The sequence below is a fragment of the Halichoerus grypus genome, chromosome 9 (genome assembly GCF_964656455.1).
Source record: "Halichoerus grypus chromosome 9, mHalGry1.hap1.1, whole genome shotgun sequence".
NCBI lineage: Eukaryota > Metazoa > Chordata > Mammalia > Carnivora > Phocidae > Halichoerus > Halichoerus grypus.
The window spans coordinates 121,084,116-121,090,805 of NC_135720.1; the positions used below are offsets into that span (position 1 = coordinate 121,084,116).

Here is a 6,690-nt window from a genome sequence, read left to right on the forward strand (position 1 = left end):
ATTTAAAATCTGAGTTAAATCAAGGGAATCTTATTACTCTGGAGATTTTTTTTTAATATTCATGACCATATGATTTTAAGAAATAGCTAAATAACTGAATAGAAGTTCCCTTCTTCCCTCCCCCTTACTTTTTTCACCCTCTTTCTTTCTTCCTCACAAGAGAAGCTTGTCTTCTTAGGTGGTCTGGAATCGCTTGGGTGATCCATTTCAGAATGCAAATGAAAAGAAAGGTGAATGGGAACCTTTTGTCCTGGGATAGGGTGCCCCTAGCTCTGGGCCACCTGGACCCTGAGGTCCAGGTCATTGCTGAAAGGAGCTGGATGGATTTGCATGAGAAGCCCAAGGAAATTGTTTCCTCAAATGCCAGGCTAGAGAGACTTAGTGCTGGGCCAAAGCAGTCCGGACCAGGCCCTATACTAATGAAGCTCCTAAAAATTTTTTAAAAAGCAAGCAAACAAACAAAAATGGCTGAGAGCAGGGCTCAACAGTTATGAGTGTAACTTCAGCCAGTCTGTGGCTTGTGCCAAATTGTAAAAATCCCCTCCAGACCTGTCACCTGTCACAGGGCTTGCTTTGGGAGACGGGCTGAAACCAGGACTTGTATTACTGAGCAGTGACCTTGGAAACTCAGAAGAGTGTCTTCTTGGGCAAGCTTAGTGCTCAAGGAGTGGGATACCCATGATGATGCACTAGATTTTGCACAAAGGGCAGGAGGTTTAATTTCAAAATGCAGGTTTCATCATAGAACGAAAGCAAAAAGGGACACAAGATATGCATTTTCATTACTTATACTTGGTGAAAGGTGGTCAGAACATTTTCATTCTTTTTAAACGAGGGCAAGCAGTTCCATCACTTTCTAGGTGCCCATCTGCCTCGAGTTGGAGAACCTCAGTCCCTCATGAGGAAGGTAACTATTTGCTGAGCCCCAGGGATGAAACATCAAGGGCTGAGGGAGGAGCTCTATCACCTTATCACTATCATGTGACATACATACTTTCTCCCAGGGCCATCACAAATTCCAAAGGCAATAGAAGATCCTCACAAGGACTGTGGGGAGTTCTTATCCTATGAGTTATCTAAGCAATATGATGAGCATAGTCTTTTAGATCATTTACAATGGTATTCTTTGATAACTTAATGTTAGCTCATCAGCCTTAATAACTTTATTATATGAACTACCTGGCATCCATGAAATGGTAAGTGATGTCCTAACTGGTGGTATGACTAATTATTTCATTCACTCCACAAACTTTTACTGAGCACCTACTATAGGCCAGGAGCTATGCCAAGGTCTGGCAATATGATGATAGAAGACAAGGTTCCTGACCTCAAGATATCAAATAGATATTGTGAGATAACAGAAAACATACATATTGGTCTGCCCCCTGCTCCTAACAAGGAACCTCCTGAAACCTTTGTAATTTCCTAAGTGATAAGAACACAAGGCACATCTTTGCTCTAATAGTTGGTCGTTGACTCCAGTTATTGACATTGGGCTCCTGAAGCCCTTGTAATTTCCTGGGTAATAGTAGTGTCTTTTTCTAATGAGGCAACTCTAGGTGGGGTCCTGGGTGGCTCCTGGATGAGAGCCAGTCACTGGAGAGACCAAGCCATGATTAGAAACTTGGAATTTTCAGCCCCACCCCCCATCCTCTTGAGAAGGGAGAAGGGCTGAAAGTGGAGTTAATGACTGATCATGCCTACATTATAAAGCCTCCACAAAAATCCCAGCAAGATGGGGTTCGGGGAGCTACCACATTGGCGAACACATCCACACTGGGAGGGTGGTGCATCCCACCCCCAACTCCAGAAGGACAGAAGCTCCTGCACTCAGGACATTTGTATCTTTTTTTTTTTTTAAGATTTTATTTATTTATTTGAGAGAGAGAGAGAGGCAGAGCACGAGTGGAAGGGGAGGGGCAGAAGGAGAGGGAGAAGCAGACTCCCTGCTGAGCAGGGAGCCCAACCTAGGGCTGATCCCAGCACTCATTCCCAGGTCCCTGAGATCATAACCTGAGCTGAAGGCAGATACTTAACCAAGTGAACCACCCAGACACCCCTATATCTGTTCATCCTTTATCTATCTTTTAATAAACTGAGAAATGTGTTTCCTTGAGTTCTGGTGAGCCACTCTAACAAATTAATCAAACCAGGGTGGGCTCAGGGTGGGGGGACATCATGGGAACCTCCCATCCGTAGCCAAACTGGACAGGAATTGTGGGTAACCTGGGAACCTATTACTTGCAACTGGCATCTGAAGCTGAGGGAGGTGAGGCAGTCTTGTGGGACTGAGCCCCTAACCTGTAGGACCTGACATGATCTCCAGGTAGAATGTGCTAGAATTGAGTTACATTATAGGACTTCAGCTGGTGCTGTGAAGAACTGCTTGGTGTAGGAAATCCCCCACATACATTTGGTGACCAGAAGAGTCAGAAGTGAAGTGTTTTTTATGAGCAGTAAAGGAGACACACAGGAGAGAAACACAGGAGGAGGAAAGGACTGGGGTTTTTCTCTCTTCAAGAGGAAGACTGGACTGAGGTTTTTCCTAATACAGATGTGCAAACAAATGAAATAGGATTTGGCATGTGCTGTAGTGGCCTTAAGTATAAGGGGCAAGGAAAAGTAGGAGCACAATAAGGAGTTTGGCTGGAGGAATCTGGAAAGGTGTCACACACTCCCTAACACTTGAGTGGAGATCTGCAGAATCAGGCTGAGCTAAGCAGAGGAAAGTATTCCAAACTGGGAGACAGGGAAACTTGCAAAAGTATGCATGTTGGAGGAAGCAACTAACTATTACAATGTCATCAAATATGAGGCAGTTTAGACTAGACATCTGTGAAGGGCTTTATATGTCATGCCAATACATTTTTATTTTATTTTATAGGCTGCGGAGAGTCTCCAAAGAATTCTTAACTGTGGGACACATAAGCAGAGTTATGTCCTGGGAAGATTGTTCTGCAGGAATGCGGATAAGTGGGATGCGAACAATACTGAAGTGTCAGAGCTGCAATCCTTGAAATGAAAGACCCCAATCCGCGCAGGAGCAGTGGGGGTGGGCGGGATGGAAGTATTAAAAAACAAATTCAACCGAGTCTAATTGGCTTTATTAAATGACTCCTGACTCAGGCAGTCTCCCATCTAGCAAGTAGAGGGGCGCTCTGAGGAGTTGGACAAAATGGAAAGTTTTTATAGGAAGGAGAGTGGGGTAAGAAAGTTAGAAGCAAAAGAAAAAGATTGTTCCAGGCAAGGTTTCTTTCCCTGAGGGGGAAGAGCTGGGGATTTTATCAGATTACCTCGTCTTCCTTCAGGGGGGATGGAGAGGGCCAAGTGACAGACTCATTGACCCCAATCAGAAAATTCCTGACTGATTTGGTTAAAACCACATTGCTGGAGGAGGTTGAAACTACAATTAGATTAGGTATTAAGCTTGGTTTGGTGACTCAGCCTGGACTAAGTAACACCATTTGGGGCCCGTGGCTTTCTTTTTTTTTTTTTTTTTTAAGATTTTTTATTTATTTATTTGAGAGAGACAGAATGAGAGAGAGCAAGCACATGAGGTGGGGGGGGGGGGTCAGAGGGAGAAGCAGACTCCCTGCCGAGCAGGGAGCCCGATGCGGGACTCGATCCAGGGACTCCAGATCATGACCTGAGCCGAAGGCAGTCGCTTAACCAACTGAGCCACCCAGGCGCCCCCGTGGCTTTCTTTTTAACAGAAGAAAAAGCTGTTCAGGAAGAAGGTAGGATAGGACCTGGGGGTTGTTGGTTGGGTAGATAAGGAAGGAGGAATCTAGTTGACTTTCAGATAACTGAGTTGGACCAGCGGGTGAATGGCAATGACCATGAGCAAGACTGCAAGACTGGAAGATTGGAAACAGGGAGACAAATGACTTTGGAGAAGGGAATGAATTTTGATTTTGTTAGGGCAAGGTTGAGGTTCCATGGAAGGCTCAGGTGAGAGGTCTAGGCACCAACTGTCAATGTGGGGGTCATCAGCAAATGGACGAGGTGAAGTTATAGGCTGGAGAGGTTGGCCAGGGAGAGCATCTTCCAACTCTCAGGGATGTCAATACATAAGATGAATAGAGGAAAAAAAGAGCCAGAAAAGGACAAGGAGAAGCCAGAGAGGCATGAAAAGAATCTGGAAAGGGAATTATTAACAACAAACAAAAGAGAAGAGAGTTTTAAAAAAGGAAGCCAGCAGTGTGTGGTCGAGTGGTATTGTCATCGTCAGAATTGAGTACGTGTAGGATCTGATGGAGACCCTAATAATGGCTGCAGAGGTGTGGACTGATGATTCTAGCGGGATGGGTGGCGAGGAAGCTGAGCCAGGTGCTGAAATCCTCAGCCTGTGGGGAAATGGGGCCAGAAAGGAGGGGGGAGGTTGGTGATAGCCGGTGGCTTGGGAGGGGCCCCTCCCGTTCTTCCCCAGCCTGAGCTGGAGGAATCAGAACCTGCGGCGTCTGCAAGAAATGCTGCAGGGAAGGCGAGGCTGGAGAGGGTTGGGGACGCGGCGGTTCCGGGTAACCAAGAAAGCGACCGGGTGAGTCAGAGGGCAGAGCTCAGGGATGAGTCTCTGAGCGCAGGTCACGATGCTCCCGGAAAGAGGGGAGGCAGGCCGGGAAGGACTCAGCTGGACTGAGCCCGGAAAGCTGCAGGCACCGCCCATGGGCCCAGCCCCAGCTAGGGAGTGGCGGGACCCCAGGCGCACTGCGCGGCTCCTCTCCCGCCCGACAACGGGGCGCGCGGGGTGTGCCGCCGGGGACCAGCAAGAGGCGGGCGGTTCCGGGGTGCCTCGCCTGCCGCCCACTCCTGAGGCGTCTCTACCTCCCTGCCACGCCCCTGGCACCCGTTGCGCCCTCGGCGCCCTGCCGGCCGGCTCCGGCCCGCTTCCCGGAAGCCGCGCCCCGCGATCTCCGCCGCGCCACGCGGCGTCCTGCCAGCCGCGCCCCCTGCGCCCCAGGTCGCCGCGTCTGGGAGGAGCCGGCGACACCGAGGCGGGACCGGGGCTGGGCCCAGGGGGACGCGCCCCAGCGCCAGGGCAGCATGGCGTGACGGGATCGCTTGGGGTGACTCATCTGGGGCCCAGCCTTGGTAGAGGAGGGTCAAGTGACACTTGGGTACACCCTGAGGAGGCCCGTTAGTCTCTCCCACAGCGCCCTCTTTATTTCCTTCACAGCACTAGGCACCGTCTGTAACTACTTGTACTGTCTGATTGTTGGTTGCCCCTAGGTGATTTCCAGGAGAGGCGGCCAGGTCTCCTGGAGCCCCCCACGGCTGGAACAGCGCCAGACTCGCGGTGGATCGGCCAAGCGAGGAGGGGGGAGGCTGGTCAGGGCAGGGAAGAGGAAGAGACCGGCGCTCAGAGTGAGCAGAGCTGGGCGCAGCACCTGCCCGGGCCCGGGTCAGCGTGGGGTGCCCGCATTGACTGTGTCAGCGGTCCAGCATAAGGGGAAACTCATCACATTACACTGGACCTGCCGGTCCACCTTGATGCCACTCGGACCTCTGCCAGAACCCCCCAGCTTTGCCAAGGTCACGTCCTGTGTAATTGTATACAATTTCTGGACAGGAGCCACTCCATTTTGAAGCTCGATTTCCTTTCAAACTAATGATCTCGAACTGTGCCAGAAGCGGGCATTGTTTTACAAGCAGTTGCTCATAAAATCCAACAGGATCCCTGGCATTCGGACCATAAAACTGTTAATAGGAACTTTATGAAGACATAAAAGTTAACTAACGCATACCAGGTATAGTTCGTTTGATAGCACCAATAAAAGTCGATTAGATGGTAATCAAAATTAGCACGGAATTAAGTTTTTTTCTTCTTTTTCTCTAAATCATATAATGATGCCGTCTTTCTTTCCCATAAAAACCCTTGCTTTCCCACAGGAACGGGACACTTTTCTGGTTACTCCAGAATCTGTGCTGCCCAAATTGTAATTCTGACACCCCAAATAAAGGCCTTTGTTCCGCATTAGTTTAGCTCCTTTTCTCAGTAGACAGCTCACAGACCATCAGAGCCTCACCAAGTCCTGCTGCCACCAGGACAGAGTCTGCTCATGGAAGTCCTGAGGCCCAGCTTTCTGTTGTCGCTCTAATTTTTTATTTGATATTTGAGATCTTATCTACACTTTAGACCATTTGTACAGCACTTTCCAAAACAAACACAAGGTATAAATAATTTAACTTCAACCCCAAAGTAGAGTTTTCATTATCCGATACAAATTCTTAAAATACTAGATGCATCTTGCTGGTCACTTACTTTAATGTACTATGTGCAAAGTAGTCTGAATAAGTATTGTCAAGTTTTGCTATTCACGTGGGTGGGCAAGCAGCACTGTTGTTCAAGAGCTGATCTTCCTGATTGCTCCTGCTGGGGTCCCTAATCAATCACCTGTGGTGAGTTGCCTGAGATCCAGAGTGCTGTACCTATAATTCGGTGTCCCCGGGAGGGACAGGCCTGGGGCTTTCCTGGAGCTGTTCCTACCTTTTATAACCGGATGCCCTTGTGAATGTTTTGATCGGTGGTGTACTTCTTTGCTAATCCCAGCTTTCTATTTTTTAATACTTACTAAGAGGTTTTTTTTTTCGTGATCTACCAAGGATTCTCTTGTTTTCCAGTGGGACTGAGGATTTCTTTATGTTTTTAAAATATTTCTATTTGTAGGGATGTGGATGTGAAGCCTCAGC

At 48.4% G+C, this 6,690-nt stretch overlaps 1 long non-coding RNA gene across 1 annotated transcript; it reads left to right on the top strand.

The window, feature by feature from the left end:
* The first annotated feature begins 4,398 nt into the window (after window positions 1-4,398).
* On the top strand, window positions 4,399-5,974 carry LOC118532609 (uncharacterized). The gene is made up of 2 exons (XR_004915797.2): window positions 4,399-4,540; window positions 5,230-5,974. It is a non-coding gene; the product is annotated as an uncharacterized LOC118532609 (long non-coding RNA).
* The last annotated feature ends 716 nt before the right edge of the window (window positions 5,975-6,690 follow it).